Source organism: Anolis sagrei, chromosome 1, assembly GCF_037176765.1.
Source record: "Anolis sagrei isolate rAnoSag1 chromosome 1, rAnoSag1.mat, whole genome shotgun sequence".
Lineage (NCBI taxonomy): Eukaryota > Metazoa > Chordata > Lepidosauria > Squamata > Dactyloidae > Anolis > Anolis sagrei.
In genome coordinates, this window is record NC_090021.1 from 263478010 (window position 1) to 263505642 (window position 27633).

General features: G+C 42.7%; 1 long non-coding RNA gene across 13 annotated transcripts in view; it reads right to left on the reverse strand.

Annotated features, from left to right (window-relative positions):
• The window catches only part of LOC132761858 (uncharacterized), a 63761-nt gene extending 46726 nt beyond the window's left edge, over nucleotides 1-17035 (reverse strand). For 11 of the 13 annotated variants that reach the window (XR_010908947.1, XR_010908946.1, XR_010908940.1 and 8 more), the window contains exons 1-4: nucleotides 16579-17035; nucleotides 13980-14183; nucleotides 7308-7546; nucleotides 5154-5317 (exon numbers count right to left, since the gene is read on the reverse strand). This is a non-coding gene — a long non-coding RNA (uncharacterized lncRNA). The other 2 variants (XR_010908944.1, XR_010908949.1) reach the window with 2 other exon arrangements.
• Between the last annotated feature and the right edge of the window lie 10598 nt (nucleotides 17036-27633).

The window sequence follows — 27633 nt, forward strand, 5'->3', positions numbered from 1 at the left end:
CAGTCCTTTGACCTCACCTAAAGATGTGAAGTTGCTGCATCAGTCCAATCATCATTTGGGTTAGTTGTAGGAGAGTAACTCTTCAAAGTCTGAAGCATAGGAGGTCTCAGCCTACAACCTACAACCACTTAATTGAAGATGATTGAACCTGAGACCTTCTGAATCCAAAGCATGTGCTCTACCCCTAGATATATGCTTAGGTTCTTTCTTTCACTCCTGTCTCTTTTGGGTCTCTCACTTCCTTCTTGTTTTCTCCTTCATCTTTAATTATTCTCTTCCAACCACATAGAGGTAACAACTCTAATATTTTCTTCTCTGCTTTGAAAAAAAAACACGCCCATTCTGAAAATATCCCAGACTTCTTTCAGATGTTACCTCATTCCTTTACTTCCTTCAGCTTTTGCTTTCATTTCTATCAACTTTTTTCTTGACCCTCTTTAGCCTACTTTCCTTTTCTTCTTTAATTTCTGCTCAGTAGGGTGGCTGTTACTGTGATCTAGCCTAGACCTCCACTTTGCAAAATCCAAGAACTGCTACACATTCTCCATTTCTCTGACATATGTTTAGAGATTGATTTAAGACACACATGTCAATTTACTGACAATGAGGACATCAAACACATGGGTTAGTTAAAAACAGCATGTTTCTTTAAAATATGGATTTGGAGTAAGGATAAAAGCAGAATAGTAATAGAAAATTGATTTAAGACACACAGTTATAGAGTTCAATAGATTTTAAGACAAATAATACAAGTCTCACCTGAAAGAACTGACAGAATCAGATAAGAACCAATCTTTCCAAATGCAGCTAGTGTTTACAAGAACCTAAGACTTTTGATTACACTAATTGATCATATGATATTGTAATAATTATGCTATAATTCTTAAACTGCTTGGTTATCCAAGAGATGCTGTTGTTTATGACATTCTGATAAGATCTCATATGTTTTACTTTGAAAAGACAGTAATTTTTGGAGATGGTAGCCATGCTAGAATTGAGTAAAGATTGAATTCTTTGAGCTATTGTCCGTCATGGTTGTCAGCAATTATCTGGGCCTCTACCCTAGCTATGTGTCTTATTAATTTTATTTAAAACAGAGAAAATGAGGTAATATAGGAGAAAAAAAATAGAATCACAGATCCAACATATCCTACTTTTGAAATCAAAGATTTGTAACCCATTTGAATCTAAAAACTTCACTTAAATGCATTTGCAATCACCCTCCCTATTTGTGGGCTTAACTTTTTTGGATTTGATTACTACATTCTCTCTAGGCATCTCTAGGTCCTTCAGAGTGACTCTACGATCAACTTCCACTGGATGTGGACCACAGGCTAGTAGTGTTGAAGGACCTGGGGATTCCCAGCAAGAACCTATATCTAGGCATCTCTGGGGGCCCTTCCACACAGCCTTACATCCCATAATATCAAGGCAGAAAATCCCACAATATCTGCTTTGAACTGGGTTATCTGAGTCCACACTCAGATAATGTGGGATTTGCTGCCTTGATATTCTAGGATATAGGGTTGTGTGGAAGGGCCCTAGGTCCTCCAGGGTAGTTCTATGGTCAGCTTCTTAGAGCCGGAAGAACCAGGATGGCAATGGGGATTGATCCCTGGGTACCCAGAATGTGGTCCCAGGAGTTAATTCCCACAGGCCCAGTACCTCAACAGATCTGGAACTTTCAGTAAGATCCAGATCTGTTGAGGTATTTTATTAATCCAGAGTAAACTGGGAAATCCCAGTTTATTTCAGATTAATCCGGGTTAACCTGAGGCCTTGTTTGGATACCTCAGGTTAACCCGTGGTGGGTTGTGGGTTTTAGGCTTGTGTAGAAGGGCCCTGAAACCACCTGACTGTATTGAGGTCCTTATCCATTGTGAACAAGGCCTGCGGTTTTCAAGTTGTATAAAAGATTGAAGTTATCTACACTACACATTTATCGGAACTGGATAAATCCCAGGCCAGCAATTTTTGTAAGGGCATAGCCTACAATGCTATGTTGTTGGTTTGTTATCACCATAATTGTTGTTTTGTGATGCACAGGGCTTCTCTTTCTTACTAGATTAATGCTGTGGAAAGTTATTTGCTTTGTTGATAAGAATCTAGTTGTTGGAGCCCAGCCGCCTGTTTGATCTCTTTTCACCCAGACACCACACAGTTCAACAATAATAATGAGTTTATTAAGAAAGAGCATATAAAAAGTAACAGCTTCAAAATAGTGCAAGTACTTCTCTAAAATTCATTTAAAATGAGCAAACTAAGCATGCAAGAAAGTAAAATCAAAGGCCAGATTTTATAACAATGTCCAAGTACATCCATGAGCCATATATCAAGAGTTTGACAAAAGTCACATAGCAACTCTGAACATGAATCCAAAAATTACAGAAGGTAAAACAGGAAACTGTAATCCCAAGGTGGTGGCACTCAAAACATGACTATAATTCCAAAGGCTTGAAAACTCAAACTTTACTATAATTCCAAAGGCGTGAAAACTTGAAACAAGATTTGTAATCCAAACAGGAAAATAAGATCCAAATACTAAGGACCAGAATTCCTGACTCAGAGCTTCATAGACAGGTGACTTGATACATGAAATTCCAATGTTGACCTCCACACCAAACAAAGCCTGAGATTCCTTAAGAAGTCTCCCTCTTACCTAAACATCATTTATTCCCACACCTGGGCTCCCTTTGTTTATATTTCAGTCTCTGAGAACAATGAATCTGTCTTTGTTTCACACCCTCCAGTCTAAGCCATAAATGCTGGGTTATTGGTAACTCTCCGGTTTACTCCACAATTCTTTCACAGTCAATCCCTGGAAGATTGTCATGAGAAACATAGTCTGTTTTCCTGACAATTAATCAAAACATCTCAAAAAACACTTTCACTTTTCCTCACAGAAGTATCCGGCTCATACATAACATCCTCTACCTCATCCTCAGAGGCTGAGGCCTTATAGGCCTCAACCCTAACATGCATATTTGAAGCTCCTTGAAGAAAGTACAGGGTTTGTTTTTTTAAAAAAAAGAAATAAAATAAAAATAGAACACTAAGCATCTTTGCATATGTAGGAAGCTGCCATATAGACGATAGAATAAATTTGCTTTCTTATACTTCAGTTGGCCAGGACCTGAATCATTACCATTATTACTATTGTTTATTTATATAGAGCTGCCAACGTACATAGCACTTTACAAGTAACACAACAAAAAATAGGGTCCTGCCAAAGGGGAACATACACACACAGAGGGAAGAAAGAATTATAAAATATAAAATTATGCAATACACCTCCAAATAAATTACAAAAATACAATATAGTATAACGCAAACTGACAAATATACATAAAATATACAAGATTATAAAACAATATTAAACTAAAATATCAAATCCTTAGGAAAACAGATACATTTTTAATTAGAACTTCAAAATATTTTGGGAAGCTGCAATTCCCAAATGTTCATGGAGACAATTTCAAGAGTGTGGAGCAGCAAGTAAAAAAAGGAAAAAAAAAACCAAACCAATGGATTTAGATTTCAACTAAACATTAGCAAAATAATCCTGCTTGCTCATGTAACTACACTGGTGGAGATGGAAAAGGTGACAGAGGAGAAAAGACTGTGGATGTTGTGATGGTGGCAAGTGAGAGGACATCTGACACAGCCATTTCATCATACGATAAAATTGTCCTGATAGTATCTGAACAACTCAGCAGTTTGAAGAGCAGCTTTGTACACTGATAGATATGGTGTTTCCTGCCATCCCCTACCATTACTATACCTTGACTGAAGAACAATTTATGCAAATAGGAGTGGGATATGTGCCACTGTAAGTAATCAATGAGATTTTAGGCAGCAAGAGCTATTTGACAATGGAACAGAAGACAGCCAACTGTCTCAGAAGACGGTGTGCTCTTTTTTGCTGAAGGCTGGCCGGCCATCTAACAGAGATCTTTAGCAGGGATTAAACCAAGTCCCTTCTACACTGCCCTATATCCCATGATCTGACCCCAGATTATCTGATTATCCCAGATTATATGACAGTGGAAACTCATATAATCCAATTCAAAGCAGAGAACCTGGGATCAGATCTTGGAATATAAGGGCAGTATAGAAGGGATCCTTGGTGGCCCTTGGGGTTCCTTACACCTGTGATTCTAAGAAATGTAATAAATAAGCACATAAATTCCAAACCACTGAAATATTTAAAATTAGCCTATATAGTTGTGTTATATGAAGATAGGTATTTTTCTACTTTTACTCAAAAACCCTTAGCAACTAATATGTTTTCAATCCACCTTTTCCATCATGCTCCCACATTCCATTTGTGGCTTAGAGGCATCTTGGTTTCATTCAGGATCAGCAGTTTTCTTTCTTTTCTCTGCCTCGGCTCACCCCACTCTCATGGTTTCCAGCTGATAGGTCTAAGCAGATACTAAAGTGCTCATTATTGATTCCCAAGTGTATGACCTTATAGTCAGCACTATTGAATCGAATCTCATTTTTATAACTCGCATGGTTCCTGCTGCAATTTTTTGATCCTTATCTATTCTGACAATACCATCCAATCTGGAGTCATCAGCAAATTTAATCAGCACAATATTTCACCACCCAACTACACTTGCTAACAAATGCAAGCTAAAATGGTTCTCAAGATGACCTCTAAAGATCTAAAGATTAGTTTTCTAATCTAGCAATTTCTCAGTGCTTTTACTTTTGCTTATGTAAATTTGCACCTTAGCTTGCCATCAGATATCAACTTTCTAGGGAATAAGCCCCAATCAAACTTAATGGCACATACTTTTGAACAAACGTGTTTAAGATTTTATAGCATTTGGCTTCTGAATAACCCTTTGCCCATTATTTAATATGGGTATAATGCTTTATTTGGGCTTATATTACTGTCTATAATCACCTCTCCTTTTATTTTAGTAAAATACCATACTTTATTGCCCTTGCTTTGGATTTATATATTAACTGAACATATTGTCTGCTTTTCATTGTGAAAATAAGCTCAAATATGTCATGAACTCATGTTCAAGCCTATGAACTCATGTTCAAGCCTATGATTTTCCATTCTTCAGAAAGTGTTCTGCTGCATATATGCTCCAGCATGTTCTTTGTCACCATCTAAAAACACTAGAAGGACTGACCTGGACTCTTATCCTTTAAACATAATCTGGATCCCATATTCATCAGGACGTGTTAGGCCAAGATCTTGGTTCAGGAAGCATATGACATGTGTGCAACTAGGCTAGTCTCTCATCCAGATCCCACAAAAGCCATCTTTTCTTTGCTGTAATCCAGCTCGATGTACCTGTCCAGTAGAAAGCAGAGAGAATGGCAGAGAAGCATGCAGCACACAGCAATAATATCAACCTTATGGACTTCCAAGGGACTATGGGAAGACTCTAAGGATATTGTCAGCCTGGTACTGACCATGTGTGTGTGTATTTTGAGGAGGAGTTCCATAGAGAAAAAATGGATAAGTTTGTTGAATTGTCAGTACATAGTTCTGACATGGGCAATAACTTTCCCCTACCAAGGAAGGAAGGAAGGAAGGAAGGAAGGAAGGAAGGAAGGAAGGAAGGAAGGAAAGAAAGAAAGAAAGAAGAGTTATAATGCCACAGTTTGACTCACTAACAGTCTTAGTTTCAGTTCAAGAAACCTGGTGCTATTCAGATGTTTTGATCAACAGCTCTCACAATCTCTGGCTATTTTCTCCAGGCTTATGGAAATTAGTGTACACAGGATAGGTAGAAGGGTCCTGGTTGTCTACTCCTGGTTTAGATTATGCAAAGAAAGGAGAAGATGAGCCATTTTTGTCTTTATTGCCTCTCCTCTTCCTATCAGTGTGACCATCTTCTTGATATCACTTGGCTTTATGCAGAAATGGTTTGCGTAACAGTCGCTTGTGGAGGAAACTAGTCCTTTATCTATGTGACTACTTGCTACAACTTGAAATTAACAAGGAAGCATCAATGGGTTGTGTTCACAAGAGATTGTTTGGGGAGAGGAAAAATCCCCACAACTCTCAATAGCCAAAGCAGACTCATAACCATAAATGTAAATGTGATCAATATAAAACAGTGGCAATCCCTTCATGAATATCCTGATTACTAAATCATGCCTCAGTTTTAAACTGTGATTAATTTGTCAAGAAATGCTCATGGGTGTTTTTGCATTGACAAGTCAGAAGCTCTCTTGGTGCCATGGTAACAATCTTTCCTCTTGATTTCATATAAGAGTTAGCATCTTGCTAATCCCTCCCCTGAATAATTTTCTCTTTTTTATCATTACTTATTTTATAAGGCTGATTCCATTTCTTGCTTTTGACATCTCTGTTTTCTGTATATTTTACCAAGATCAACATGGCTAGAAACTATTGGTTTTGAGGAAGGGGATAGAGATATGGCAATTATGTCTGGAAATTTACAATATTATTGTATAGAATGATGTAAGGCAAAATAATTTAAAGAGACCCAACCCTCAAACCTACTCTAAAAACACTGCAGAACATTTCACAGCAAGTGCTTCTTTGATATGAAAACTGGCATTTTATGGAGGACAGAAAAAAGATTGCAAGCAGTGCTAGTACACAAAACAAATTCGAAAGGTAGTCAAATTTTCAAGAAGGGGAAGTTGTATAAATTATCTGCACATATGACTGTGAGAGCTGGTGCCAGATATTGTTTTGGTACTTGTTGCCTTTAACTCAAGACTATTTTAGGTGTGAACCCTCAGCACACAACAACAACTGTGGTCCACCAATGTGACTTGAGAAATGATATACTTCTGAAAAGTGCCTTTCTCATGAGTGTCCCTCCATTCATTAGGAAAGGTGATCATTTACCATGTTATCACACCAGGGCTTTAAAGGGGGTAGCCCATATTTCTGCTGAGAAATGCAGTTTAGGGTGGGGTCTTTTGAATTCTCAGCTACAGAGGTCCTCACGTTGTCAAGCTATATTTCTCAGAATTCTGCAGGCAGCAGAAATGTGGGGCTGCCTGCTTTAAAACCTTGGTGTGATAACTCTTGTGGACTACTCTTCCACTTCTGAGGAGGGGGTTTAACAGAAGGCTGAAAAGGTAGCACTTAGGGATTTGGGGCTAAGTGTTGAGGAGGAAGGAGAAGGCAAGGAAGACATACTACAAGTCTCTACATTTCAAGAACGGTGAAGGTCAAAAGAAGAAAGACAAAGGTCAGCTAGAATTGCAGCAAAACCTCTAGGAGCATTTGTGCTGGGAGCTCAGGGCTATAAATTAGCAATGAAGCCAATAGTCAGTACTGGCAGCAACCAACCTACTTGGTGCGTTTGTATTCCGGTCTCTGTGCTAAAGTTCTGGCATTGGCTTTGTAAAAGACTTCTTGTCAGAGATTCTTGTTCTTGCTCCTGTTTGCTGTGAAGACTTGGTTACAAATACTTGTTTGATGTGGTTTCTAAATATCTTGAAGTGTTTTGGATCCTTCTTATCTTGCTCCCTCATCCTGGATAATATTTTTGATGTTTGGATTCAGAAGCTCCAGGTCATTATCTGATGCCTCCTGTGGAGAGAGTAGCATAGTACTCCAGGACCACAATGGGAAATGTAAGAGCCCATAGGGACCACATCCTTCCCATTTCTCAGATACAATTCTAGAACAGGCCAGAAATTATACCAGCAATAGTGTCCTGCTTAAAGCCAATGAGCATATTTAACCAGTCCAATCCCAAGGCTTATATGAGTTGACAAATGGGAGTGTGGTCCATTCAATCCAAAGTGAGAAAACAGTCCTGATTACTATAAAGAGCTATGGGGAAATTACCAGAAAAACAGTCCAAAACAGATACTGAAGGTCAGAAAGTTGGAGGTTTCAGATAGGATTGTTTGGAGGGTTATGACCTAGTGCTCTGCATCAGCAGAGTGCCCTGGGCTGAACAAATTGATAGCCAGCAGTTAAATCAGTTCAGCTGGCCTCATTAGTTCAGTGCCCTGTATTCAAAGTGGAGCACGGTGGTGCCTGAGCTTTTTCTCTCTGCACATTAACTGTGCTAAAAGCATCCTAGAATTGAGCAATGAGAACATAGGTGGCTTCCTGAGTTCTTGTTGCCAGCAACAAGGGAAGTGTGAGAGGAAGCCGGACAGTGACACTTTTCCTCATGTGATGGGGAAGACAGTGCTGTGGGTGATACAGGACACAGGACAACAAATTCCTCTATTGCCCCATGGATTTGCTGTGATGCCTGGTGGACCCCCCCCCCCCCCGCTGTTGCCCCATGTTAGGGAAAGTAATGTGATAGAGTCCTTAGAAGCAGAGTCCCCCACGCCCACCACACACAACATCCATACATATATTTCTGCCAACATCTGTAGGTAACGGTTATCACATGTAAAATGGTTTAGTTGTTCATTCCAACTGTAATATCCTGAAGAGGTTAAGGGAGAGAACTTGAATCTGAAGAGCATTACAAACTACATAGAAAAACAGTATTATGTAGTGGCTGGACTGGGGCTTAGAAGATCTAGATTCAGCAGCGATGAAACTAACAGAATAACCTTGAGCCAATCATTCGCAGCTTAATTGTTATCTCCATACATTTTTGAGATAGTAAACTGGAAAGAAAGGTCAAGTTGTGACCTACACTAATTGGAAGAAAGACTAGTAAAGAATAATAAAATCATAATAAGTAATTCCCACACTCAGTGGTCCCGAAAGAGTCAAGCAGATAAATACAACTAGAAACAACCCAAGGAGAAAAAACTATGCTTAAGAATACTGAAGTGAGGAGATGAATATATATGCACACTTTCACTGATGTTATGTTTAAATATTAAGGACAACCAATTGTACATGCATTCTGTATAAATTCTATTGTAGAAATTCCAGTGTAAACCCAGATCTCTGGTAACTTCCCCATAGCCTTAAATACAATGAAAAGGGTATTTCAACACACACACATCCCATTTTGTTTTGAAAAGCTCTAGATTTTATTGACATAGGAAACTCAGAAATATGGAGACAAAATGTATCATACAAACTTTGAAAGTCTCAGAGAATAAGACCTTTCAAATGAGCATTTTAAACTTTCGATGGTTCCACCTCACTTCTGCTTCCCAAGATATTCATCATTTTTATTTTAAGCCATAAAGTTTGTAGGCAATCACTTTGTTAATTAGCAGACATCAGCTCTTTGTGGAAGACATTTCGCTAGTGATGGAAGAAACCTGCCCATTTCAATTTGCAATAAGATGAATTTCCCCCAGCTTTTTAAAAGAATTCTTAAGAGATGCTTTCAAGCATTTTCTGGATATTTCACAAAAAGGGAAATATTATGTGGATGTTTTAAAAAACTTCTAGGAACTTTAACAACAGATAGAAGAACCAATAGAAACAATTTTGGATTTTGGAGTATTTGGGATTTCAGAATAAGGGATGATCAAACTGTATTTCAAATTGGTGAGTCATCAGAAAGATGAAAGGGGAAAAGCAGTGTGAGAAGAGTAATTCACTTTAGTCAAGGAGCTGGTTTGTACAACAAGTTACAAGGGGTGTTCTCTAAGGTTCCTTCTGTAGCAAAAATGAGTGCTGGATAAAGTGTAAAATGTCTTCCAGTCCAGAGTATTCCCACTAGTTCTTTTGAAGAGACATAATGCAAAGATTAGCCTACACAGAGAGACAAAGCCAGTGAGAACCTGCAAGGAAAAAAAAACAGGTATAAAGACCTAAGTCTGAATAATGAACACCATATGGATTTATTTGGCAGCAGACTCCAATGAGGTGCCACTTTAATGTATTAATCTATTTTGAAGGATTATTTCTAGGCATGTCTTCAACATAGTTTCTCTTTTTAATGAGCACTTCAATTATACCATTCACCCAAAGTATAGAAAGTGGCATCATTCCAGTTCTTGTGGGAGGAAGATAGGCCACAGTCTGGTCAAAAGTTTAGGAAAGATATATCATAATTTTGAATTAAGACATCAATGGAGGTATCTGCAGTAATTACTCTTCTATAAAGGAAGGTTTAACAGAACAAGAGTTGCAGATGGTTCCCCCCTCAAAAAAATGAGTGCGTACAGTAAAGTTTATCCAGCATACTTTCTTCAACATAACTAAATCAGGTCTGAAAAAAATATTCACAGTTTGAACGCTGTTAATGTACTTGGTAAGTGTATGCCTACCATCACACACACACACATTACTCACTATTCAAAGTTTGATGCAGCAATCACATAACACTGTATTTTCTTGCAAGGAAATTGTTTTGATTGGATTTACAATTTTACCTTCCATCTATCTGATTGTAACAATAATATAAGAAATAAAATGCAGTCTTCCAGTTATAATAATACTTCAAACTATATTTCAATTGGTTTATTTTTTATTTGAATTACCTCTGATGCTGATGAGTATTAATTTGTTCAGAAAAAAATAAGTTAATTTACTTTCAGTGGTAGCCTTCCCTTATAATACAAGTGTAAATTATGTTAAAAATTGGTTAGAGATCAACATATGTTACGCCAGCAGTTCCCTAAATTACACAGATGAATCTTGTCTCCTGCATAGTCCATATTTCAAACAAAATTCTAAACTCCCTTCAGATTGTGTTTACCATCAGGTTATCTTAAATAAATTCTCAAAATAAGTCAACAAACACTAAAAACTCAACAAACCATAAAAAGTGCACCTCCATATATGAAGAGAAAACAAAACATCACTTCATTGTGATGTTATGCATCCATTTATAGATATGCATAACAGCTGTATCTAACTGGCATTACTACCACACCACATCAATTGACCTCTGTTGCCATGATTAGCATACATTTGCTTTCATTATCAGAAGCAGTATTTATTTATGTGACCTTTATTCCCTTTCCACACAGTATAGTGTCCAAGGCCACTACATATTAATTGCTGCAGAGAAATATACTTTTTATGGCCTAATTTTGGGCATTCCATAGGCATTCACACTAGGCTGGCATAGAACAATTGCTGCTGTAGTGTTATCATGACTCTCCTGTCACTAGCATGCATTACCAAAGTTATTGTGCCAGAAAAACCCATCAATGACTCCCAATATTGCTGCTTTTCTAACTCTGCCTCTGGTGTGATGGGTCCCTTTTGACACTGGCAGTCATATGGCTTTAATGGACATGATTCTCCTCCTTTCTTCTTCCTTCCCTTTGTTTCTGTGGGAGGGAACATTTTGACTAGGCCAGTGGTTCTCAACCTGGGGTCCTCATATGCTTTCGGCCTTCAACTCCCAGAAATCCTAACAGCTGGTAAACTGGCTGGGATTTCTGGGAGTTATAGGTCAAAAACATCTGGGGACCCCAGGCTGAGAACCACTGGACTAGGCAACGGCATAGATTAAAGAGAACAATTGAGGAAAAGCAGGTGCACCCATGCAGACTTGACATCACTGCCCAGGCTAGCTGTAGGCTCTGTGAAGAAGAGGAGGTGACCGTTTCAGCTTACTTCATTCAATGCTTTCTGAGGTATGATTGCAGTAATTGCAGGGGCTCCCACAGCTAGCATCTCAGACCTAATCTCCTTCTCACTACTAAGAAGCAATGGTGGTGAAGCACTTGCTTCTTTGTTCCTAGCTGTCCAATTGAAGGAGGGCTGCCCACTACCACGTCAGACATGCCTGACAAGCCACTTGCCCCCAACCTTTTTCTTTTGAAACATTCCTTTGCCTAAAAAAATAAAGATATTTAAATGGTACCCCTCTCATTAAATAATTTCTCTGGCCATTGAAGCCTCTACATTTCTTAAGGAAATGTCTCTTTAGTAATGCCACTCCTGCCCAGTCCACAATTACCTCTGCCAAACACCCCCCCCCCCCCTGCATCTACAGCAAAAATAAATAAATAAATACTGCCCAATCATTTTGAAATCTATGGTATTTTTCTGGGGTTTTTTTTCCTATACTTGTATATTTGTTGTAAAAAAAATTTAAGCAGCCATTTCATTATCAGAAGCAGTATTTGCTGGGTGGGACATCATCATCATAGGTGCACCAGCTGCGCCCGTACCTTGGGAAGTCTGACTTGGCCATGGTGGTCCACACTCTGGTTACATCCCGTATAGACTACTGCAATGTACTCTATGTGGGGTTGCCTTTGAAGACTGTTCAGAAGCTTCAAATGGCCCAACGGGCAGCAGCCAGGTTACTAACAGAAGTGGCGCTCAGGGAACATACAACTCCTCTGTTGCGCCAACTCCACTGACTGCCAGTCTGCTACGGAGCACAATTCAAAGTGCTGGCTTGAGCCTATAAAGCCCTAAATCAGGGGTCCTCAAACTAAGACCCGGGGGCCGGATACGGCCCCCCAAGGTCATTTACCCGGTCCTCACTCAGGGTCAACTTAAATCTGAAATGACTTGAAAGCACACAACAACAACAACAACAACAACAACAACAACAAATCGCATCAGCCAAAAGCAGGCCCACACTTCCCATTGAAATACTAATAAGTTTAGATTTGTTAAAATTGTTCTTCATTTTAATTTTTGTATTGTTTTTATGTGTTTTTTGCACTACAAATAAGATACGTGCAGTGTGCACAGGAATTCATGTTTTTTTCAAATTATAATCCGGCCCTCCAACAGTTTGAGGGACGGTCATCTGGCCCTCTGTTCAAAAAGTTTGAGGACCCCTGCCCTAAATGGTTCCGGCCCAGCTTACCTGTCCAAACGTATCTCAACTCATGAACCATCTAGGACTTTAAGATCATCTGAGGAGGCCCTGCTCTCAGCCCTGCTTTCTTCACAGATGCATTTGGCAGGAACGAGAGACAGGGCCTTCTCAGTGGTGGCCCCTCGGCTGTGGAATGCCCTTCCCAGGGATATTAGATTGCCTCCCTCCCTCTTAACATTTCACAACAAAGTTAAAACCTGGCATTTTGAGCAAGCATTTACAAATGCAATGTAATAGGCAGAGATAGACCCATGGAACGACTGGATGATGTGATTGAATAATGATTTTAGTAAGGAGATTGTTTTTATTGATTTTAAATGGATTTATATTTTATATGCTAATGTTTTAAATTGTTTTTATGTTGTTGGGGGCATCAAATTGTGCTGAATGTAAACCACCCTGAATCGCCTTCGGGCTAAGAAAGGCGGTATATAAATACGGTAAATAAATAAATAAATAGATGATCCCTCGTGGCCAAGTATGATTGTCTTTCAAGGGTAGAGTCTTGGTGGTAGGTCCATAAGTTATTGCAGGGACCTATTCTGGATCCATATGGTCTTTCACACTGAGGACACAGATTTCCAGATAAAAGGCAGTACTGACAAAAGTTTCCTTGATGCGACTTCCACCTGGCACATTGCTCTCTTTCACCCTCTATTTATGCATCTTTAAAATAGTAAAAACCTGCTCACTGGCTTCTATACCAAGAGGCTGCAGGAGCATGTTTGCACCAACAATGTTTAACATTTACTCAAACAATCAACCACTGTGAGAAGGAACAGAGAGCTTCATCTATGCTGACAATTGTGCCATCACCGCTCAAGCAGGGATTTTTGAAATGGTTGAACAAAATCTCTCCAAAGCTTTAGGTGCTCTTATTGCCTATTACAGGGAAAACCAGCTGATCACCAATCCATCTAAAACACAGGCATGTGTTTTTCATTTTGAGAGCAGACAAGCATCTTGAGCTCTGAGGATTACCTGGGAAGGAATCCCTCTGAAGCACTGTACCACAAAAAATACCTGGGAGTCACTCTGGACCATGATCTGACAGCAAAAAATACTGCCCAATAAATTTGAAATCTATTTTATTTTTCTGTTTGATTGAGGTGTGGGAAGGATTAGAAGGCATGCAACAGCAAATGATAGGATCATTTGATTCACAATATTTTAAGCAAGCCATACAAAGCATAGTAAGTGTATGGGTTACAGGTAGTGGATGCCAAGAGGAACCTAAACAAGCTGTACGATGAGGAAGAGTAGTAAAGTTTAAGCCATATAATATAGTACCTCATTTTATCCTCACAACCACCTTGTGAAGTTCTTTGGTGGAAAGATCTTCTGATCAGCATCCAGAGAGCTTCAAGGTCCAAGGGTACTACTTCATTTTCTCACTGTGAATGATTGCTAAAATAATGTGAAATGTATCAGGCACAGGTTCAAACTTTCTTGTTTAAATCAGCCACCTTTAGAACAACTCCATAATATTAGCATCTGTCAAAAGAAAGAGAAGTGTGACAATTCATAGCCATGCTGTGAAGACTTAGTGCAAGAATCCCACCTGCTGATTTCTAGAAATACTTCACAGGGACCACCTATGCGGACATCTAAGACAAACCTTTATGAAGATGGTTTTTTAAATGTAAATATCCTGAGGCACAAGGAAGTCGGATATTGTCAAATCTGACTCCCTGTCTTACTCATGCATTTAAATTAATCTTTATTAGGCTACTGGGTAGAATTTTAGAGTATTTGCTGGTCTGTGGGCAACAATCATACCTGGAAAAGTAAAGCTAAACAAAACACTTATTATTGAGAAGAAACATGGGAGTAGATGTTTTATTAAGAGCTGAACTGAGCCTCTGAATCTGGAATAGACATTAGGGACTTTATTTCATGGAAGAAGCAAACCAGCACTGAAGTAAGTCCCTATTTCATGTGGCCATGTGCATCCTGTTACCAGTTTGCCTCTTCCCTGTGATAAACCCATCCTCACTATTGACAGGGAACCCCATCAATGGCCACAGATCACATCATATTCCCATCCCTTATCTGGTGCAAAGGGCCTGTTCTGCTTCTCTCCCAATATATCTGTACTAAAGTGACATAAAGGAGTGGGATTCCCCTCCTTTCTCACTCTCCCTCCTCCCAGCACCTCGAAGCAGCAATTCCTTGATTTTACAATTTATTTGTTTTGTTTAAAAAATAACTTAATTTGTAATTGCAAAATTGCTTTTTAATACACACACACACACACATATGAGAAGCAGTAGAAGTGGGGAGGACAGTATCATATGGTTATGCAGAAATACAACTGCAGGAATGTGGAGAGGAGGAATAGACAGAATACTCATACTGTAAGGGGAAACACGCCGGTATTCCCAAATCTTACCAACTGGGTCCTTGGCTGAACCACTTTGGATGACCACTCAGAGCCCAAAGAGTTAGGAGCAAGTACACCTTAATTTTCTTACTGCAGTAGAAATAGGTGGACAGATAGCACAGAATGTGGAAGTGCTGTAGCCGTCACGCCCCAAACAGCGCATTTGGGGTCCCTTTTATATCCCACTTGTTGACAACTTTCAGGGTTCCCCTTTACCCTTATTTGGCATAGTGTTAAGCAAACATTTCCTTTAACATAAACCTCCCCTGGAATAGCTCACCACACAGTTTCCTTTGCAGTAAACAATTCCGAGAATTGTTTCTGAATGATGCCTTCCACCAGACTCGCCATCCTCTCCGATCTTCTGTCCAGGAAGGCCAGGATGCCTTCCAGTTCAGAAGATCAGAACTAGTAAAAGGCTCATGCTGATACACAGTCCTAGTCACAAATCGCAGTCTTCCCTGCCCATCAGTTGTTCCGGGGACAAGCTGGGAAACTGCCCTTACAGGAAAAACCTCAATTTCCTTCTGCAACCTTTCCGCCTCCAAAGCCTCCCACCTCCTATGCCTTTCTGCCTCCTGTGCCTGTTTCCTAGCTCTTGTAAGATACCAGTATTGATCCTGTGGGGACAATGCCTCAAACTCCTCCCTCAATGGTAGGTTTGGTTCGAGGCTGGAGTCCACCTCGGGCCCCTGCAGAGGTGGGCCCCTGCAAAGGTGGGGTCATAGCAAGGACAGCTTCTCAAGCCCCCCCCCCCCCGGACTGTGCTGAGGCGGCAACGGGGGATAAAGTGCAGGGGTGGAAGGAGGGGCTGACCGAAGCTCATCAGCTGGACTTCCCGAATCTGGATAGGGGCTGTTTTTCCCTTCCAGCTTATTTTCCTTTGGTTTCCCAAATATCCACTTGATGCCAGTCGCAGCGGAACCATTAGTCTTACTGGTTGCATTAATAAACATACATCTACACTCTTTCAACCACCCGAGCTGCTTTGCCAAGACCGATTCCCAAGTGTTGAGATATGGCCACTGGTCTCAGTGGACCTCAGCCGCATATATCTCTGCTTCCAAGGCTAGGTCATGATCATACGACCCTTCGGGGGGGGGGGGGGGCACGGGCAGGAGAGAGGGTACCTCGGCCACTCCAATTCACAAAAGTTACATAGCTTATATTCCTTCAAACCTTCATCTGCAGTAAATGTTTTAAATTGCTTAAAATGATCCAACAAACATTGGAGGGGGGTCCTAGGCCCCTTTGACCCTCCACCACCCATAACTCAGTATGAGACACCCTCACGAGTCTATATCTACTTGATTCAGTACAGAACACCCTCACGAACCAGTCCCACCCTTTGGGGGTTTATGACTTTCCCTCATCCACACCAAAGGTCCCAAATGGGACCCTGGACTCCCTATACTTAGTCAAGGTATACACTTTTGGACTCCCTGGTACTCCTCTCACAAGTATCGCTCAGAGTCCTAATAATGCATACCAAGAAATTCCACTTGCCTGATTATGATTTCGTCCAGGTTCCCGTGGCGGCTGCCTCTTGAGTGGTGGTTGCTTCAAAACTCCTGTTTTGGGAGAGGGGATGCCCACCCTTCCTTGGACGCTCCAAGGGGAACCGCTGGTCGTTTTAGGCGCAGCCGCTTTCTCAGTGTGAACCGATCGCTGTGCCCCGGAAGCGCAATGCCCGCCATCAGCTTTCAAAAGCAGCTCCGAGGGGAATCACAGCGGATTCCCAGTCATCAATTCCCAGTCAGGGAACCAAGTTTATGTAAGGGAAAACACGCCAGCATTCCCAAATCTTACCAACCGGGTCCTCGGCTGAGCCACTTTGGAAGACCACTCGGAGCCCAAAGAGTTAGGAGCTAGTACACCTTAATTTTTTTACTGCAGTAGAAATAGGCAGACAGCACAGAATGTGGAAGTGCTGTAGCCAAGCCGTCATGCCCCAACCAGCACGTTTGGGGTCTCTTTATATCCTACTTGTTGACAACTTTCAGGGTTCCCCTTTACCCTTATTTGGCATAGTGTTAAGCAAACATTTCCTTTAACATAAACATCCCCCGGAATAGCTCACCACACAGTTTCCTTTGCAGTAAACAATTCCAAGAATGTGTCCCATATATGGCGATATTGCATACATCTTCCAGTAACTGGCCGACCACTGGCCGACTACAACCATTTCCTATGTAAGCTGTGTAACACTTGCCTCCCTTGTGTGGGAGGCAGGCTGCATTTTTGAATAGAAGTTGATAATATGTCTTTTCTGGCACCCTGTAATGACAGACCAACAAGATGGAGTTACTTTGGTTCACTGTTCCTCTCAATACTGATGTGTTGCCACAATCAAACACTGCACAACTGCCACAGAATTGCAGCTTTGTATGGTAAAGGCCTCGGTAATGACAAACCCTGCTAAAATCACTTCAGTGCTCAAAGTGAAGGATAAGTCTGTGCTATCCTCTCATTACATGAATAGAAGGCAAGTGGACTGGCAACTGCAATTGAGTGACAAGACAATGTTCTTCACTATACTTGAGATACGATGTGATATCAGTAACATGAGAAGAGGACAGGTTGCTTGATCCATATAGTTCTCTTGTTCAATACAGGCACCAGGGGAACAGATGAGGGAGGCCATTGCTACTATCACCCCCAGTATCTTCTGTTTCTGGCAAGTTGGCTGACTTTCCCTCATGGTAAGCAATAGAAGGGTATGCATTTTTCGTATTCTCTTTTAGTTCTTACAATAAACAGCTCAGCTCAGCTTCCTTTTACTATGGCCACATCCCAAGATGCATACTGGAGGCTCCTGGGCCCTTGTTTCTATGACATCTGTTGCATTGTCCATGGACTGGTTCTTGTTTTCTAGTTTTTCTTATTTGCTTATACATAATTGTATTTAATTACTATTTAAAATAAAATTTTAAATAGAAGAAAGATGTGGAGAGAGGGCCAATTGCACCAATGAGATTTCTTGAGTCAGCATTTTGATTTAATACTCTTATTTCCTTCTTCCAATTTGCAGATTCTAAGAGCAAAACTAGCTATTTATGCACAGAAAAAAATACAATAATTTAGTAAACATTTGCCAAGGGGTAAAGATAAAGTGACTGAGTAGATTAAGCTGCCTCCTTCCACCATTTAGATGAAAACACATAGACTTGGCTGCTTCATGACTCCACCTTTTGGGAGTAAAGAATCAGCCAACACCATATACCCAGTAGTCTGTTTAGAGTAGGATTAGGCAGATTTATGCAAGATGCTTTGGACCACATCTTGCATAAATCACTGCTAGGATTGCAAATATCAATCTAAGAGTTGCAGCATAAAAATCTCTGCAAAACTGTCCTAATCTGGCAGGAGAGTCCTGATTAATCCTCTACCATCACATGCTATCAGCTACTATAAAAATGTTCCAGTTTCTCCCTCCACCTCCCAATTTCTCCTTTTGTCCTTATCTTACTCTAATGCTGTAAAGTATGTTCAACATGCTGCTCCCCCCCCCAAAAAAAAACCAAAACAAGCAAGCACATAAACAAAATAGCCTATGTAACGAAAATAAGGGTCTTATTGCATGTGACAGGGGGGAACCTTTCTTTTCAATCCCACCTGTCAGACCCAAAGCGCTTCAACACGAGTGTAGTTGTTATAACGTGAATGTGTAATGGTAGGTTTGCTGCCACCACTCCAAATTACAGTTTGAGGAATTGTCTTGTTGTTATACTTGAGGTAAAATGTCCCTATACATCAGTTCTTCCTTTTGGCTCCCTTTCTGGTGACTGAACTATAGAGATGTGGAGGCTTACTGGATCTAACCTTATATGATGAAACAAGGCTGAGGCAGATTAACAGTAAACTAGAGAACAGGTTTATTGAAGTATTTGAAGCAAACAACTGACTACTGAGAGGTACATACGTGTAATTTGTTTCTGAAGCAAAGACTTATTACGCAAATGGTTTCTTTTAGAAGGGGTAACTTTTCCTTAACTTGAGCTACTTTCCTCACACTATCCTGTAATATGTAACAGTGCATTTCTTTGACCAGCCGCCCCTGGCTGCCTTCCAGAGTATCTAGGTTTCCCCTGGACTACTCTGAACCTTTAGGGAAATAAACCCACTTGTATTCTATCCTAATACAAGTAAACAAGCCTTCACTTTGACTGCCCTAGTCAAACTATATAGAAGCACTTGGTCTTTAATTATTCCCTAACAGGCTAATTCCTAGCTCACTAAGAAACTCTCTTCTCCCTGTCTGAAATCCTAATCTTTTCTCTGCTAGATCAAATCCTTCTCTCTCCCTTCTGTCAGAAATGACAGCCTATTTACACTCTCCTTCAACTCCTCCCCTTGGGGTCTGAACCAATCAGGAGTTAGCTGACTCCTCCCCTTGCCTCTCTGCCTATACCATCATGTCTGCCATCCTGAGCTGCCTTCCCAACATGGAGGCCAGCTCACTGACTCCCAGGCTGCGGCCTACGAAGAAAAGGTATGAGTTCATTACAGCCTACAACAAAGGAAAAACAGTTAGTGTTGCTCAGTACATTCGATGGGGAGTGCTGGGAATTGATTGTTTTTCCAGAAGCAACCCGTGTAGTCCAAGGAAGAGATGACCTTTTTAAGTACTAAAACCACAGAAGAAAGATGATGGCAAGGACAATGGGCTAGTGTCTGTAGTTTTAAGATGCAAATAAAGATGTTAATTTATCTGCATCATTTCGCAGGATGTTATTGCATGCAGCTACTTTGTGCTAGGTGTTCAAGCAGTGTTTCCTATATTCTAGTGTTCGATCGAAGGTGACACCGAGATATTTAGGATGGAAGCAATGTCCAAGTTCTTGACCTTCCCAGGTGACTTTCAATTTCCCGTTGGCTTCACAGTTGCGTAGATGGAAAGCACATACTTGTGTTTTGGCAGGGTTAGGCTTCAGGTGGTTATCTTTGCAGTAGCTGTAGAGATCTTTCAAGACATTAGTAAGTTGGATTTCAACTGTTTCAAAGTCTTTTGCTTGTGTTGTTAGGCCAAGGTCATCAGCATATACTGTATAAAGCTCTTTGTGAGTGGTGGTTAGTAAAGATATTAAACAAAGTTGGTGCAAGAACACTGCCTTGGAGTAAGCTATTCTTTTGCCTCCTCCATCTGCTTTTCTTGCCCTGAAACTTCACATAGAAGTTAAGGTTTTCTAGGAGAGTCTGGATAGTTTTTGTGAAATCATAGTCTTGGATAATAACATCCTGCGAAAATTTACTGGAAGCACATAGGGTGCAGACAAAAAATTAATAAGAACATAAGCCCTAGCTTTGTCTTACTCAACTGCTGAGTATGCCTGCCCTGTTTGGCATAGGTCTCCCCATGCAAAGCAGGTGAACATAGCGTTGAATGAAACATGCAGAATAATCACAGGGTGTCTTAAACCTATGCCTGTTGATAAACTCTTCAAGCAAGCTGGCGTCCCCCGTCCCCCCCGATGTGGGATGGGAAGTTGCTGCTAAATGTGAGAGAAAAAAGGTTGAACACTGTGAAAGCCACCCACTACATGCTGCCAGCCTCCTCTCATCAAACTCGAATCAAGGAAAAGCTTTATGAGAACTGCCACTCCTCTTGGCATCCCTCCAGAAACAGCAAGAGTATCCCTCTGGGCAGCTAAATCAGGAAATCCCAACTGGATGGCCCCCCACGTGGGTCTGCCTCCCGGGGCAAACCAAGAATGGGCAACCTGGAAGTCTCAGAATAAACTCAGAAGCAAAGTGGGCAGATCAAAAGACAACCTGGCAAAATGGCACTATCTAAAAAAATCCCAAACCTTGTGTGACTGTGGAGCAGAACAGACAACTCTGCATCTGTATGCTTGTCTATTGTGCCCTGCCTCATGTACAGATGAGGAATTGTTGGAGGCTACAGACAATGCTGTTGCTGTTGCCCATTTTTGGTCAAAAGATATTTAGCCACCTGCACACCTTCTATTTTATCAGTTTTATGCTAATTTATGCAATGCTTTTGATATGAAATAAATAAAATCTGCATCATTTACCTGGTCACAGTTGCTGTGTTCCCTAATGGTGAGCCATGACAAACTATTAAGAGATAGGTTAACTAATGAACAGGTCTACAATACACACTTTCTTCCTATCCTACCCTAATGACAAAAAGTTGGGAAGTTCTCTCCATAATCTAAAAATAACAAAATGACCATCTGGAAAATCATGGAAGTTTTTTGAAAGGTATTTGATAAGAAGATTGTCAAGCTTAAAATACTCTATTATGCCTTGCCTTCCAGAGAAGGTTGTGATAGAATGTATAAAGTTTGCTCTCTAATACTATTCTCAATTTGGAAAATTCAAAAGTACATTTCTAGAGTGGTTCCTGACCTTATAAGCCAAATGCATTTACATTTTGCAACCACTATAAGCTCAATCAAAGAAACCGCTATGCATCCATTGAAAACAGTCTGCCCGATGCTTCTTTGAACTCAGTGAGATTTTAGCAAAATATCTCAATTCACATTACCCAGTGTAGCTAAGGAAGCTCTTTGGCCTGAAACCATGTGCATTATGATTTATTGGTAGGTTCAATAAAAGCTATTACATTATCAACCTAGCGCATGCTATTTCTCCTGGGAAATGCATAACAACATTTATTGCCATGAGACATTTAAAGTGCTTCAATATATGATCTATTGTGCTAAGATGCAGCAGTTTTCTATGGCTTAAATGCAAAAAAGCCTTGTTATAATAGTGAAGAATATTAACTATTTCTTTGACATTGTTGTTTACCAAACATGACTGCCAAACCAGTCAAAGTTCTTAGGACACATAATAGGACATAGGTCATTCATGAAACAATATAAAGAAGCAAATTGTCAGTGCAATGGATACCTTAGTCTAGAACTTTTCAAATGTTTCATTTATTTATTTATTTATTTATTTAGTACACTTGTATACCGCTAATATCTCAGCCTAAAACGGCGACTCATTGCGGTTTACAACATTTAAAAACAACAATATTCCAATTAAAAATATAAAACATACATATACAATACACAGTATTGGGCCACCAATACAGACCAATGCATCTCTTAAATTAAAATCATAATCCAATTTCGTTGTCTGTGATTGCCGGTCCTTGATCAGAGATTTCATCGCATCGGATTAGCCGAATGCTTGCTCAAACATCCATGTCTTGAGTTTTTTCCGAAATACTATCAGCGAGGAGGCTGATCTTATCTCTATAGGGAGGGCATTCCAAAGCCGCGGGGCCACCACAGAAAAGGCCCTGTCTCTCGTTCCCGCCAGCCGCACCTGTGAAGCAGGCGGGATGGAGAGAAGGGCCTCTCCCGAAGATCTTAGGGTCCTGGTGGGCTGATAGGCCGAGATACGTTCGGATAGATATGTTGGGCCAGAACCGTTTAGGGCTTTAAAGGCCAATGCCAGCACTTTGAATTGGGCCCGGTAGCTAATCAGCAGCCAGTGGAGCTGGTACAGCAGAGGAGTTGTATGCTCCCTGCGCCCTGCTCCTGTTAGTACCATGGCTGCCGCCCGTTGGACTAGTTGGAGCTTCCGAGCCGTCTTCAAAGGCAACCCCACGTAGAGAGCGTTGCAGTAATCAAGGCGGGATGTAACCAGAGCGTGGACTACCGTGGCCAAGTCAGACTTCCCAAGGTACGGTCGCAGTTGGCGCACGAGTCTTAACTGTGCGAATGCTCCCCTGGTCACCGCCGAAACCTGGGGATCCAGGCTCAGCGATGAGTCCAGGATCACACCCAAACTGCGAACCTGTGTCTTCAGGGGGAGTGCGACCTCGTCTAACACAGGCTGTAACCCTATACCCTGTTCGGCCCTGCGACTGACCAGGAGTACCTCTGTCTTGTCTGGATTCAATTTCAATTTGTTCTCCCCCATCCAGACCGTCACAGCGGCCAAGCACCGGTTCAGGACCTCGACAGCCTCCTTAGTAGCAGGTGGGAAGGAGTGACAGAGTTGGACATCATCTGCGTACAGATGACACCGCACCCCGAAACTCTGGATGATCTCGCCCAGCGGCTTCATGTAGATGTTAAACAACATGGGGGACAGTATTGAACCCTGAGGAACCCCACAAAACAAAGGTTGTGGGGTAGAACAGGAGTCCCCCAGTAACACCTTCTGAGACCGACCCTCGAGGAATGACCGGAGCCACTGCAAAGCAGTACCTCCGAGACCCATTCCCGCGAGGCGTCCCAGAAGGATACCGTGGTCGACGGTATCGAAGGCCGCTGAGAGGTCGAGTAGCACCAACAGGGACACACTCCCCCTGTCGAGCTCCCGACGGAGATCATCCACTAAGGCGACCAAGGCTGTCTCGGTACCATGCCCCGGCCTAAAGCCAGACTGTGCCGGATCCAGATAATCCGTGTCTACCAAGAATGCCTGGAGTTGTGAGGCCACCACACGTTCCATGACTTTGCCCAAAAAGGGGAGATTGGAAACAGGCCGATAGTTGACGAATTGAGTGGGGTCCAGTGATGGTTTCTTCAACAGCGGTTTTATCATAGCTTGCTTTAAGCTGGCTGGAAATATGCCTTCCCGAAGGGAGGCATTAACCACCACCTTAACCCACTTGGCCAATCCCCCTCTGGCCTCCTTTAGAAGCCAGGATGGGCAGGGGTCTAGGATGCATGTGGTAGCTCTCATTCCTCCAAGCACCTTGTCCACATCCTCGGTTTGAACTAATTGAAATGAATCCATCAAAATTGGACAAGCAGATGCTCGTGTTACATCCTCAGAGACTGCCGTTAATATGGTATCCAGTCCAGAGAGGATCAAAGCGACTTTGTCTGCAAAGAACTGAGCAAAGGCTTCACAGCGAGCTGCCGAGTCATCAGGGCACCCATCCTGAATGGTGGGTTTTAACAGGCCTCTGACAACTCGGAACAGTTCAGCCGGACGGTTCTTTGCAGACGCAATAGTGGCCGCAAAGAAAGTTTTCTTTGCGGCTCTTATTGCCGCGGCATATGACCTTAAAAAGGACACAAACCGTGTTCGATTTGGCTCGCTCGGATCCGAACGCCACACGCCCTCTAGTTCCCTCTTCTTTCGCTTCAATGCTGCCAGCTCCTCAGTAAACCAAGGGGCTGGTTTAGTTCGGCTACTTGAGAGGGGACGTTCTGGAGCGATCGTGTCTATTGCCCTAGTCATCTCCCCATTCCAGAGAGCGACCAGGGCATCAACAGGATCACCAACCGAGGTGGCGGGGAATTCCCCAAGAGCCATCAGGAATCCCTCCGGATCCATAAGCCTCCTGGGGCGGACCAATTTAATAGGTCCTCCACCTCTGCGGAGGTTAAGGGGTGCAGTAAGTCTAAAGCTGACCAGGTGGTGGTCGGTCCATGGCAACGGAGAGATGGATAACTCCTCAACACCGCCGCCTTCCTCCCATCCCTGACAGAAAACCAAGTCCAATGTATGTCCAGCACTGTGGGTGGGGCCAGATACTTGTTGGGACAGCCCCATGGTCGCCGTGGTAGACATGAAGTCCTGAGCCGCTCCCGTTAGGGCAGCCTCGGCGTGGACATTGAAGTCCCCCAGCACAAGCAACCGTTGGGATTCCAGTGCCAGGTCCGAGACCACCCCCGCTAGCTCAGGTAGGGAGAGGGTAGTGCAGCGAGGTGGACGGTACACTAGCAGAATCCCTAATCTGTCCCGGTCACCCACCCTCAGGTGGACGCATTCAAAATTTGTTGACTGCGGGATGGGGGTCCTGGTCAGAAGAATGGAATCTCTGTAGACTACTGCAACCCCGCCTCCCCGCCCTCCGGATCTCGGTTGGTGCTGCACAGAGAACCCGGGTGGACAAAGCTGGGTCAAATTTACACCTCCCGCTTCGTCCAGCCAGGTCTCTGTGATGCACGCCAGATCTGCCTGTTCATCCAGGATTAAATCTTGGATGAAAGTTGTTTTACCATTGACAGATCTGGCGTTCAACAGCACCACTTTCAATCCCGAGGGACCGCCAACCCGGTTACACCAACTTACCGTATCAGGAGACCGATTTGGAATTACTAATGTTGTTCTACGTTCCCTAGGCCGAATTAAAGGTCTCCCTTTCCCGTATCTCCCCTTCCCCACCATGACTTCTATGGGGGCTCCTCGGTTAACGGAAGCCTCTCCCTCCTCCATGACGCATTCAACATCCATAATAACAACCCAAGGATCATTGTAGACTGTTTGACATATTACAGCTCCAATTTGCCATGGCTTTGCCTTCCAATCATTTCCCGTTCCTATTATGTTATATTCGGGTCCCCCTGAGCTATTCCATTCCCTCTGACCCACATATGTAATTAGCAACCAGATTAACAAATGCCAGGGAGTGGATGATGACATAAATAGCAGCTGTTAAACACAATCAGGGGGTTTGGTTAAGGCTCTTAGAGTACAGATGGAGACTTATGTCAACACACACGATGGAATAACAATTAAAGTGCGGTGGCTTAACAATTAACCCGAAAGTGCGTCATGGAGGCCTAATTCAACACTAGATGTATCGAATCAATTAAAGTGCTAAAGTTGGTTAAAGTGCCACAGAATAGTAATCTAAAGTGCTAATAGAGTAAAGTGCTAAGATCACGCAATTAATAAAGTACTCCGCACAACCACACTGAAATTAGTCAGCACAGTTGAGAAGGTGGTCACACAATCAAGGGTAGTTAGCACCATCAGAGGAGGTCAGCACAATTAAGATGATCAGCACAGTTTAAGACAATGGTCAATACAATCAAAGATAGTCAGCACCCTCGAAAAATGGATTGCAAAGTCAAAAGGGTCAGCACTGACAGACGGATTAACAACGATCAGCACAGTTTGTCCAAAATTGGATCAGCGAGATGCAAAGGTAGCAGTAATTTGGTCACAGGTGGCCGACTCAGTCTTCCGGGAGGTGGTGGATACCGGGCAAACAGCGAAGGGTAATGGCCAGGTAGCTGTTAATTCAAAAACTGGCTCTATTATCTGTTGCCCGTCGGAGATGGAATTTCTTCAAGGGCCAGAGCGTTAGGAAGATCAACTAATGCTTTGATGAAGCAGCCTGGCTCTCAAGATGGCGGCAGCGTATCGAGGCCGGCGAGATGGAGCCCAAAATGGCGACACGACGCCGCCCCACGGCGGTCCAGCCGAAACCCAGCCGAAACAAGCCGGAGCGGGGCCCGGGGAACAGTCGGCCCCGGCGCCAGCCAGAGCAGCAGTCAGCCAACGCAAAGGGGTCCGCCGCCTAGGAGGCCAAGCAGCCCGGAGCAACCAACAGCGCACCCACATGACAGCAACGCCGGTAGAGCCGCTCGGCAGCGGTAACCACAGCCCCGGGGGCCAGGTAACCCAGCGCCGGAGCGAGGTAGCGGGGCAGCCAAACCAGGAAGTCCCGAAGGAAGTCCTGAAGGAAGTCCTGAAGGAAGTCTTGAAGCCACCACGGGCGGCAGCGGTAACGCTGAGCAACCCCAGCAACCCTGGAACAGCAGCGGCACCGACGCCGAGCAGCGGAGACGCCGAAATCTGCCGCGTCCCGCGCCGCCGCAGCAGCCGCAGCAGCCACCGGCCCCAGCGGCGTCCCAGCTCGGCCTCCACGCCAGAGTCGGCGGCCGGCGGCCGAGCCCATGGGGCGCACAATCGGCCGAATCCAGGAGGGGGAAGGAGGAACCCCCCGGGGGGAAGAGAGAACCAACCCAAAGGGACCGTCTACGTACAACTTTGGGTAATGCCTCTGATGGAAGACTGGCAGAATCTCAGCATCCAAGCTGGAATGTAGATCCCGAAATCTCTCAGTGTTAGAGTAAAGGGATGGCTTTCCACAGATGATACACCAGGACAATGCAGAATGACATACAGTGTGGGGGAGATGCAGCCAGGACGCTGACCCTCTCCTGTTCTTGCAGGCAGGCTGATAGCAGGGTGTAGTTGGGAGACAGAAGTTCTTAAAGCCTCCTTTCCTGGCTTGCTTTCTCACCAGTGTGGGGGAGATGCAGCCAGGACGCCGACCCTCTCCTGTTCTTGCAGGCAGGCTGATAGCAAGGTGTAGCTGGGAGACAGAAGTTCTTAAAGCCTCCTTTCCTGGCTTGCTTTCTCACCAGTGTGGGGGAGATGCAGCCAGGACGCTGACCCTCTCCTGTTCTTGCAGGCAGGCTGATGTTGGTGACACACTTTTTAGGCATGCATCCTTTTGAGACACAGTAATTCAGTTTTACTAGCAAACTGGAGGTTAAACCAACCCCTTAAAAGAGTTATACTATATATATATAAAACATTTATTATATATAAAATATATAATACTCCCCCCTCTCTCTATATATGAGTTTCATATAATCTTTATTGCATAAATGAAGTCTGGAAATATTTCTTTTACATTTCTTATGCATTACAGTGGATTCCTGTGTAGTTTCGTCTATAGCTACTCATTGTGGCCCATCACAGTCAAGAAATGTATTTCTTACTCAGAAACTTATCCATTTTATTGGTGATTACTGAAACTCAATCAACAAATTCTGTAAATTATAAAAGTTATAGCAGTGAACACCATGAGCACTCTACTTC